The 12,021-nt window shown below is 36.9% G+C and overlaps 1 protein-coding gene across 2 annotated transcripts in view; it reads right to left on the bottom strand.

The window, feature by feature from the left end:
• Nucleotides 1–12,021, bottom strand: part of CSMD3 (CUB and Sushi multiple domains 3) — a 1,250,820-nt gene that overhangs the window by 822,446 nt on the left and 416,353 nt on the right. The window lies entirely within an intron of this gene.

Raw genomic sequence — 12,021 nt, 5'->3', positions numbered from 1 at the left:
AATTTTTTTCTTTTTCTTTTTGGGTCACACCCGGTGATGTTCAGGGATTACTCCTGGCTCTCTATTCAGGAATTACTTCTGGCTGTGTTCAGGGGATCATATGGGATTCAGAGGATTGAAATCAGGTTATCAGTGTGCAAGACAAACACCCTATCCTCTGTACTATCACTCTGGCCGCAGTCACTCATATGGTTCTTCATAAGTTTCTACTTTCATCGTATTTTTTCTTGAAATCTTGTATCTTACATATAAACTGAATCACTCACTGTAATAAATGTTTATCTACCAAAAATGTGACAACAGCTAATTAGTAATTCAAATAATTACGAGGTAACCAATATATTATTGGGCTAATTGAATTTTAATGCTATTCATTGAACACTGCTATTTTGTTAACATGTGAGCAAATGTGATAGGTGTATCTTATTTATGCCACATTGTATCTTAATTAAACTTTTAAAAAAATTTTTTATTAGCGAAACCCCCTGAGGTACAGTTGTAGACTTACAAATTTTTGTACTTGGGTTTCAGTTATACAATGATCCAGTACCCATCCCTCCACCAGGGGTTACTTGCTCCCTCTAGGTAATCTCCCAAAAGAATCACAGAGCTACCACACTTGCTCTTAATATCAGCTCTACAAATTTACAAGAGATAATTTAATTAGAAAATCACATTTATTTAGGAGTATGGTGCCTCCAGCAGGTGAAGCTGTACCTGTAAGGAGAGTGCATCATTAGCCTGATGGCACTGTCAGACTGTCAGATAACCCAAAATTGCTGCTGTGCCTTCGGCCAGACCCCAAAAACTTGGGGCAAAGTTTACCAAGAAAGTAAATGGCCAAAAGTTAGGTATGTGGGAGACACACCCACAAACCACCTCCAGCTCAGCTATATAATTGAAGGCATGGCCTCTCTGGTTCCTAATTGAACTGCTTAACGGCCATGATCCCAGAGACTCAGAAACGAATCTCGGAACCCAAAGGGTTTTGGCAGAAATGCGTCCTGTTCCTGAACTAGGTTACTGGGGCGGGGTCACTCCAGGTGGGAATAGGTTTCGTGCCTTGATCTGTTCCCCTTGGAGGCCCCGTGATCGCCGTCCTCCAGAGGCCACTGGACAGTCAGGTTTGGGCCGGCAGTGATGAGACACGCAGGACCTCACCAGATGCGGGTGGAACTGGCCCTTTCCTCCCCATCCCAGCAATACCCCGAGTCGCCACCTAGAAATGGCCTCTCTGGCTCCTGATCAATCTGCTTAATGGCCATGAACCTAGAGACTCAGAAACAAATTTTGAAACCCAGAAGCTTTTGGCAGAAATGTATCTGGACCGCATACAAGGTGGCCACTGTCTCAGAGCTTATTGGAAAGCCAGGTATGAGCGGCGGTGATGGGGCAACTGCAGTCTCATTGGAAGGGGGATGGTACCAGCTCATCCTTCATGCCCTACCGAGGTCAGAAGTTGGCCCCACAAGCGGCTCTCTGGCACGGCCATGGCTCCAGAGGCAAAAGGACTTAATCCAGAACCCAGCAGCTTGCGGCAGAAAAGTGAATGGACCATGTGTTAAACTATGGCATCATGCCTACCCGGGAGGGAAAGGGTGTTGCTCCCTTCCGCCTTTCCCCCGACCCCCTGGCAGAATGGTGGCCACCGCCTCAGAGCTTATTGGAAAGCCAGGTATGAGCCGGTGGTGATGGGGCAACTGCAGTCTCATGGGAAGGGGGTCAGTACCGGCTCATCCTTCACGCCCTACTGAGGTCACGAGTTGCCCTCCACGAGCAGCTCTCCAGTACAGCCATAACACCATTATGTACAGAAACCAATCTCGTAATTATCTGGCTCTTTGCAGAAATGCAACATTATTTTATGTTTCTCATAACCAGCTATAGAAAACAGAGTATTTCACAATGCTTTTTCAGCAAGTCTGATTGTTGGGGGGGGGGAGATACTAAACAATAATGGTGCATCTTTTGTTGAAATAATGAATGTAATCAATGTAGAGAAGAGTTAAGTGGAAATCATCTGCCTCACAGGCATTGGGAGGGGTAGGGAGGGTATATGAGGGTTCTTGATGGCGAAAAATGAGTACTGATGAAGGGAGAGGTGTTTGATTATTGTATGACCGAGACTTAAACCTGAAACCTTAGTAACTTTTCCCACAGTGATTCAATAAATAAATATAAGAAGAAAAATAAATAAATAAAACTGTGGAAAAAAAAAAGTAAGGTGGAGTTCATGCCCAAATAAATCAGCTAATCAGTGGCTGAATAAAGAGCAGTACTCCTACATAAAATTTAAAAAAAAAAACACATTTATTTTACTTATTATTTGTAGGTTGGTTTGGGCTTCACCTTGGTCATAGTCAGGACATACTCTTGATGTTGTGCTTAAGTATCACTACTGAACTGCTTGGGGGTCATACGTGGCACTGGAATCAATCCCAGGTCCACTGGATGGAATGCAAGAAGTTTACTTGTGACATCTATCCTACCCCCAACACATTTATTTTAATATGATATTTTCTTTGCAACCTCCTGCTACCTCTCACATAATTTTTCCTTACTACTTTTCTCCTTTTTAGTCTTTTATTCTCCAGCCTGAATTGCAAATTTACTATTTCCGGCTTTTCACTATCTGCAAAGAGGAGGAACTGAAGGATTCAGATGCCAAGAATGTAAGCATGATTGTTTCAGGTTAGTACTAAAAGGACACATATACAGGAAGCGGGCATCATGGTGAATGCCAGGTAGCTCTTGCTTGCTTACTGTCTACTGGTTTATTTATTCTCCAAAATACAGAGCTTTTCATGAAAAATCCTTTTAATTAAAGGATTTTTCAAATTGTTATAGAAAGACTTCAGGGTGTGGCTTTCTACCCTGGGAGAATGGTCAATGGAAAGAACACAAAAACAGAAAACAGGATTTGTCCAAGAAAGCAGTGAGTGAATAAGCATAAAATTGGGGACTTAATGTCATTTTTACAAGTTGAGTTTTATACTTAATGGATTCTCATAGAAATCCAATCTGCACTTAGAACAAATCTCTCTATTGCTAACTGGTGGTGTGTCAGTATGCATATATGCAGGATTGTGCATGTCTGTGTACCTGTGTGTATGACTATGTATGTAAGCCGTTGATTATCCAGAAGTCTGCTGCTATGACAAGAAATATATGGCATACTGGCATTTGGATGAGAATGAGATGGATTTCCTGGAACTTTTTCCCACTAGAGCGTTCCAAAGATTAAAAAAAAAAGTCAGAAAATAGCTATTACAGAGCTTTTGCACCAGAATGCACATTTGCAAAGGCTGAAAAGGTAAATACATCAGGCCAGAGACTCCATATTAAGAGCCAAGAGCAGAATCCATGCAGAATGAGGAACTGCCTGGGATGATATGGAAAGTATAATGAGTACTGAGGTTTAAAAAATATCCAAATGGCTAATTGAAACCAATGTTCCAAATAAATAACAGACGAAGTGATGGGAATGCTAAAAGCTCTGGAGCACAGTCCTTGAAAGAAACAGATGCTGTGAGCAGCAGGGAGACGCCAGCGTGACTGGCACAAATGTGACTGTGAATAATGCTCTTCTGTGACCCTTCGAGGCTGCCATAAAAGCTGGGGGAGTACATTCGCAATATTCAGACAAACTTTATCTCTGAATTGTTTAGAGGCAAGAAGAAGATGCTAACACTAAAACAAGGTGTACCAAAAAAATGAGATCATGGCACTTCACAGAATGTAGTAAGATATTCTTGAATACAGAAACCATAAATCATGTAGTTGGTATATGTTGATCTTTTGGCTATGGTTTAGTAAAAAGCACCATGTAGTTCTTCGTGAATTCAGTGACAAATACGTATGAAGTGTTTTTAAGTACTATGTGCTAAATACTCCAAATAGTGATATCAAAAAAATTTCAATAATGTTATTTTGGAATCACATATGACAGTATGCTCAGTGCTTACTCCTGACTCTTCATCCAAAGATCATGCCTAGCCACCTCAGGGACCTTGTTTGGTGCCAAGTTTTCTTTGTTCTATTAAAAACAAAACCGAAACAACCTTATATGTTGATATTCATTTTTCTACAAAATCACTCAGGATACCTATAGAATCAATATACTTCTGCTTCTAAGTCACATTTAACTACAAATTAGGTAACAGATTCCATAGCTCAATTGCTCTGTTCACTTTGTCCCCAATCGGGGAAGATCAGTAGGTTGAATTAAAAATAATGGAGGCAGGTAGCATAGTAGCACTGTCTTCCTGTTGTTCATCAATTTGCTCGAACAGGCATCAGTAATGTCTCCATTGTGAGACTTGTTGTTACTGTTTTTGGCTTCCCGAATACACCACAGGGAGCTAGCCAGGCTCTGCCATACATGCAGGTACCAGGGATATTTCCCAAAGTGGCAGAGAGCACACCCAGCTGGGACAGGGCTCTGGGTTTGATGGGAAGTTTCACACATCCCATGAGGTGTGACCTTGGTGCTTCTGAACCGTCTGACCTCAGAAAAAAAATGAAGGAACATTCCAGATAATTGGCCAAATATCTTTTATATAAATTATATAAATGAAGGTCATAGAGATAGCACAGGGTTTGAGACATGTAAATTGCATGTGGCGAGCCTTGGCTCTATCCCTGGTCCCATATCTGGTTTCCCAAGCATTCGCTAGATATGACCCCCACCACAGAGGGGGGGGTAAGCCTCCAACACTACCAGGTGTGTCCCCAGAAAAACATAATAAATAATCTCTGAGTTTGGAAATATATAAAATATAACTATTATAATAAAACCCCTCTAGATTCATAATTTCCAAAGAACTACTCTCAGTCTGAAGAGGATGATCAAAGTTAATACTTTGATATTATAATACTTAATATTATAATTATTAATAATTAATAATATAATTCATAATACTTATGAATTTGAATAAATATATGTGTATAAAACATATACAATCAAGGGAAGAATGGGAAAGGTATTTGAATCATATTTGAATTTTGGTGGGGGAGGAGGTTACTCCTCAGACGGTTACTCCTGGCTCTGTTCAGGAATACCTTCTGGTGGTGCTGGGAAGACCACGTGGGTTTTTGGGCATCAAACCTGGGTTGGCGGCAGACAAGGCAAATGCACTACCCACTGCCCTTTTTCTCCAACCCCTTAAATTTCTAGCGAAGGAAAACTCTGGGGGTCAGATCATAGCTCAAAGGTCTCAAGCAAATGTTTTGCCTACTGGAGATCTAATTTGAACCATAAGCACGACAAAGTCCACCAGAGTGCCGGAAATTTATCACCCCTGCCACTCAGCATCAGATGACATTTAGGTTCCCAGCTCTGCTAGGTGCGTAGTCTGACACCGCAACTCCCATGGAACAAAGGAAAAACTGGGGAAGACTCCATTTGAGAAGGATGCACATTGGTGAGTGGGACAATTGAGATTCAAAAAAAACTGTATGCAAAGACAAAGAGGTATAGAATAACAGAAAATGATTGACAGTTCAGTTTTAGCAAAGCTAATTGGAGGTAAATTGTATTAGAGGAATCTTTGAATCTGTGAAAGATGTTATGTGGTGTGAACTTTTTTCTTACTCTTTGGCTGCCCAATAACTTAGTTTCTAGTACGTGAGGGTTTTTTCTCTTTAGATAATTTTAACTGGTTATATCTTCCAGCTTTTATCTTTGATATCTAATTTTAAGTCTCAGTAGGAGGTGTGATGTATATTTAATTAAATTTTACATTAGAAAAATTTAAGTAACTGAGTAGTTTAAGTATTTAAGTTCTAAATAATTAAGGTGCATTGAATAAATAATGAGCATAACCAATATAACAGTGAGTTAGAGGTTTAATTCATATAACATTTTATGAAATCATAAGGGTAGAGGCATAAAGTCAAATGAAAGAGAAAATCACTGCTATAATTTTCACATCTTTAAATTTCCGAGACTATATTCAGGTGATTTGACCTATAAATTTCATTTTAATTATTCTATGGATTTTATTACATCTGGCTAAATTTTGGTTGTTGGAACATTCTAAGAATGACATATCCTAAAAGAATATTTTGTCTCTTTGAGGACAATTTCTGTTATCTTCCCTCTTATGAGGTTCAGGATTGAATTTAATGAAGTCTAGGAGGAGGAAGGGGACTCTGAATGTTTGCAGTGATAGTGTAGTTCTGCAAGATCTCTATGTAGGCACAGGCAGAGAAATACCAAACCTTATCTCTAATTCAGTGGCAAACATACATCTAAATTTCATAAATTGACAGGGTCTTCACAGAAATTAATGAATTAAGTAGTTCTGGGATGGAATATCACATATATTTTACAGAATACGTGAGAAAGAAAGCTTTTTCAAGTATAAAGGTATAAACTATCCACGAGTTTTAAATATGTTTGAATAACAAATAAGGGATTTGTATTACATAACCAATCATTAGCAAGATGAACAAACTGGATGAGTTCTGCTATAGAGATAAACTCTAATTCAAAAAATGTAAATGAACTCTACTAAACTATGAGTCCATGGAGTATTAGTCCTGGCCCTGAGCAAAACCAAAGTTGAACAGCTATGTCACAGAGACTGGCCTACAAATCCATACTCTGAGCCACACTCAACTGTGCTCAGGGCTTACTTCTGGTTGTGTGATCATGAGTCACTCCTTTTGAACTCAGGAATCATCATATGGGATGCCAGAGATCAAATCTAGGTTGACCTTATGCAAGGCAAATGCCCTTCCTTCCATACTCTGTCTCTGGCCTTTAACAACAAATTTTTATATCCATACAGATATTTAAATAAAATTCAAGAGAAAAAAATGGGATTTAGAATAAAAAGAATTCTAATCCAAGTTTTGCCTCTGTACAAATGTTATTAAGGAATTCCTTTGTTTTTTTTTTCTGTGTGTGTCTGTGTTTTATTTTTGGGTGGTGGGGGGGGTGCACATATGAAGATTCTCAGACTATTCATTTTGCTGTACTGGGGTATCATTGCTGGCAGTACTTTGGAATTCAGGACGTTGGGGGGATCAAATTTTTGTTTCCCCTGTGGAAAGCATGTGCTCTAGTCCATTGGCATAACTCTCCAGCTGTTACTTCATTATTTTCTACCGCTTTCATTAGTTTCTACATATGGCTATTATTTTAAACTATTTTCGATTTTAATTCAGTCTCTGCTTTTCTTTTCTTCAATCCTATAAGATGATTTTATAAAGGGAAGCATTTAAACTAGTTTATTTATTTATTTATCTATCTATTTATTTATTTTCCTTTTGGGGTCACACCCAGCAATATTCAGGGGTTTCTCCTGGCTTTGCACTCAGGAATTACTCCTGGCGGTGCTCAGCGGATCATAAGGGATGCCGAGGATTGAACCCGGGTCAGCTGCCTGCAAGGCAAACACCCTACCTGCTGTGCTATCACTCCGGCCGCTACACCAGTTTTTAAATGTTGAATTGATTTAATGTTTAAACACCTTACATGTAATTACAGTTCTTGAGACTAAATTTTTAAAAATTATTGCTTAAATATAATTTATTCAGTAAACATTAATCTCACTGTTTTTAACTTGGAAGAAACATTCTCCTTGACAAGAATGAAATATACATATAAACAACAACAAAGTAACTAACCTATTTCTATCCTAAACTACTATGGGACCTGCAGCACATAGTTTCTGCAGACAATTTCCTTGCTTTTCTATATCAGCAATTTTTTACTATTCATATTGTCTTTTAAATCACTGGAGAAATATACTCTGATAATTTTTATAGCTTATTAGTCCCAAATAAAACAATCCCAGACCCTGTATTTTAGTTCTATTATCATATCTCTATTCTTTCCAATAGTAAATATTTACAAACAACAGCCTATTTTACTCCCACATTTCAAATTTACCTCTTAAATTAATTTAGTATACAATGCAAATTTACCACCACAATGACCCCTAATAAAATTTTATTATATGTCCTTAACATATACTAGATAAATATCTATTGTGGTGCCCATCACATGTCCACAAACCTTAAAGTCATATCATATTTCAGTGTAGAAAATAATCAAACATCTCTGTCTTCAAAATGCTTATATTCAAATGATGAATAACACTATGATGAAAAGTAAAGCAAGGGAGGGTGTTTTTGATGCCAAGAAAGAAACATAATTTATCATTTTGTTTGCTTTAACAGGATTCACACCCAAAAATGTTCAGGGGACCTGTCGAAACCAGGTATCAAACTTAGTGTACTGCATGTAGTAGGCAATTCATTGTACAATAAATATATAAGTTTAATAAAAGATACCACTGAGAAAGTAAGATATAAATTAATCTCACCATACATCAGATATTAACCCACAAATACTTGGAAAAATAGCTTTTAGGTTTGAACAGAAAAGTGACTTTTAAAAAAGTCAATATCACTTTTATATTTTGAGAACAAGTAATAGTTCTAGTCTTTTGTACTTGGGCCAGAGCAATTGTACAAAATGTAGGGATTTTGCCTTGTACATGGCTGACTTGGGTTCAGTCTCCAGCACATCTGAGCCCCGTCACATCATTCCTGAGCACCATCAGATATCTAAACAGTGAGGTAGGGAAAAGGCAAGGAAATAGCATTCCAGAGGTAAATGCAAATGCTTTAGAAAAGATTGAAAAAGAGGGGGGCCCGCCCTCCAAAAAAGAATTATTTCACAACAAAAGAAGAAATGTATAAGAAAGGAGTTAGGTCAGAAAGATCAAAAAGGTAAATCACTGAAGTAAATCAGACACATTGACTCTAAATACCACTATAGAGTTCTGCATAGACAATGAGTAAGCTGAGAATTGAAAAAAAAAAGTATTTTGACAATTTATAATAGACTACGGAAGGACAAAGACTGAACTAGGGACACCTTTTCTGACAAAATTAGATTAATCTAGCTTTTATTTACCTAGATTTATAAAAAAGAGACACTGGTTGAACAAAATGGGTGACCGCATTATAAATGAAAAATAGTTATATTTAAAATGTAGATATGAGCAAAAAAAAAAGTGAACCAAATGAGACAGGTTTAAAAGGATGATTCTATTCAGATGCAAACGTTTAATGAAATTATAAAACTTCTTTTAACTAAGGTAAAGGTAAAGGTAAAGGCCCTCCCGTTGATCGTCGATTTGCTCGAGCGGGCCCAGTAACGTCTCCATTGGAGACTTTGTTGTTACTGTGTTTGGCATATCGAATACTCTCGGTAGCTTGCCGGGCTCTCCGAGAGGGGCAGAGGAATCGAACTCGGGTCGGCCATGTTGGCCGCTTGTAAGGCGAACGCCCTACCGCTGTGCTATATTCTTTTAACTAAATATTATTAAAACAAAAAATATCATGAAGATCTAAAAGAAAAATAATCATGGAAGATAAGTGAATAGAAAAGAAGGGACTGAGAAGTATAACGGGAGTTTTGTAACATAAATATCAAGTTTGAACATCACTTTAGAAAATCTAAGTGCAGGCTTGTTCTTCAAACCCATGGTTTACCTTGAACACGTATCTTGCTTGCTTTTTTCTCTATCCCTCTGCTTTTCCACACTACAGAAGCCGGTTGAATTGATCACATACTTCCTTTCTCTCTTCTCACATTTTTCTAAATTTTGTTTAAAAAAAATACTCTTGCTTTCCAAAAAAAAGAAGAATGGAAGAAAGAATAGAAAAGAAAGAATATCCAAGGCAGACATCTACTGGCCATTGAATATGAAAAGCCAGAATAAAAGGCAGAAGGTCTAATTTGGACATATAAGTTTGAGAGACATCAGTTTGGAGTACTTCAAGGCACAGGATCTCATGATATGATGAGAGAACTTTAGGCAAAGTCTGAATGCAGATAGGAATTCTCAGCAGAAACTGACAGAGGATACTAAGGAGATCTCATCAGTGAGGTAGGGAAAACGCAAGGAAATAGCATTCCAGAGGCAAATGCAAATGCATTAGAGAGGAAGGAATAATAAATAGGATAATTTTTGTAAACAATTTAAAAACATAGAAGTTAAGAAATCACAACCTCTATTCATTAGAAGTAACCTATATTCATATAACCTATATTTAATCATTAATTGGAAATGTCCAAGAAAATTAGAAGATAGATTGGATATGATAAATATTATGACAGTTTTCTAATATTTTAATGCAGTAAGAAGCAAAAATGTTTCTGGAGCATGTCATCCATGGCCTACTTCCTTTTTGAAGGACATGTTTTTTTGGTGTCTGTTCCATTCCTCTCTGCTAGATTTCTTTTACTGATATAGGTAGACTCTTTTCACTCTTACTGATTCATATTTCTCTACAGAAAATTTAAATGCTAATATCTATATGGTTCAATCCTGGCTTACTCTGAATTTCTATTTTTGTGACTTTGCAGGTAGCTCAACAAATCTCAGGTTTCAATGGCTTTCTTAATGGACTGAATGTCAGATTAATGAGGCTCCAATGAAGCAGTCTTCACTCACTCCCAGCATACATGTATATCTTCCTTTCTAATATGATTGTATTATCATTTCTGTAATGGCTCAAATATGTTCTGAAATCCAAATATAATGGATAAAGAGTATGTTTTTATTTTGTTATACCAGAGAACATTTTCCCCTTATAATCTTTTCTTCCCATTGACATTCAAACTAACTTTCTGATTATACACAAATTCTCCTATTATCTTATATGAACATATGAAAGATTCATAAATTCTGTAAATTTAACTCAAATTTATATTAAAGTAACCTTCTCATTTCTGAATATCTTTACTAAGAGACTGCAAACCAACTCTCCCCCATCCCAGCATTTTTTTTCCTTAGCCCTCTATAAATTTTTCATGAGATGATGAAAACATGTTCTCCATATTACTGGAAATTACACTCACTACTGTGCTATATTTCAACTATATGAGTTTTTTTTAAAGTCCTTGAATCAAGTTAAGATATCTCCCACTGTAGGGCCTTGTTTATTCTCCTTCTAATTAGTCTTGCACTAGCCCCAATTCAAGCACTCAAATAAACTTCTCATACTGTAAATCATTACATTTGGTAATATGTTTCGTCGGTATTTATAGCAGGAATACATGCTTATATATTACCTAAAATTATAGTTAAATTAGTATTAGTTTGTTTCTCAACTATATCACAACAGACTAAAAGATAATCACTTATCTTTCTTTTGACAAAGTATAGAGAACATCTTTAATATGATAGATTGCATTAAAATGCATTATGGATGAATTGATCTATCCTCAGGTGATGTGGTAGTAAGATTGTGAAAGAGAATTTATACAATTTTAATAAAGTTTGTTATTAATAGAATAGTTTATACAGAGCTGTAAGAAAAATATTTTATGTGGTCCATAGAAATACAGCCTCTATTTATGGATAAAATGTAAAACCAAGAATAGCTAACTCTCCAGTCATTAGTATGCATAGAAACACATAATACAATTTTATTTATGATTTACCTTTTAAATAACCTCCATGACTTTGCAAATCATACTTCTATTTGTTAATGTGTGTTAAAGTGTGGCTTGCATTACTAGAAATAGAAAAAAATACATGCTCACACCTCAGAATGGAAGACAGGGAATCAGTACACTCATTAAAAGAAACTGAAGAGAATTTAGTGGGATATAATATTTTTTTCAAGTATCATGTTGAACTTACCCTTGCTGGGATGAGGCTAATCTGGGAAGTCAAAATGTAAGGCATTGAAAGAAATAAGCTTAGTAATTGTGCCTTCTTATAGGTCTAGAAACATACAAAGTTTAATGTGACATCACCAAGAAAATGACAGAGGATGTTCCTTGTTTCACACAGGAAGAATAACTAACAAATAGATAGTCAGTTCAATGACAGTGTCTTACTGCTTGGTGGAAAGGCAAAGGCACCCTAGTACACCAGAAACAAAACAAACTACACAACAGACGTAGAAGGGAGAGGAAAGCGTCAACAGAAGATGATTGGAGAGCAAGACACAGAGTGTGATCTGGACCCAAATGATAGAGCAACCAGC

Source organism: Sorex fumeus, unplaced genomic scaffold (genome assembly GCF_029834395.1).
Source record: "Sorex fumeus unplaced genomic scaffold, SorFum_2.1 ptg000002l, whole genome shotgun sequence".
Lineage (NCBI taxonomy): Eukaryota > Metazoa > Chordata > Mammalia > Eulipotyphla > Soricidae > Sorex > Sorex fumeus.
The sequence above is the reverse complement of the archived record's forward strand: the minus strand, read 5'-3'. Positions and strand labels throughout refer to the sequence as shown.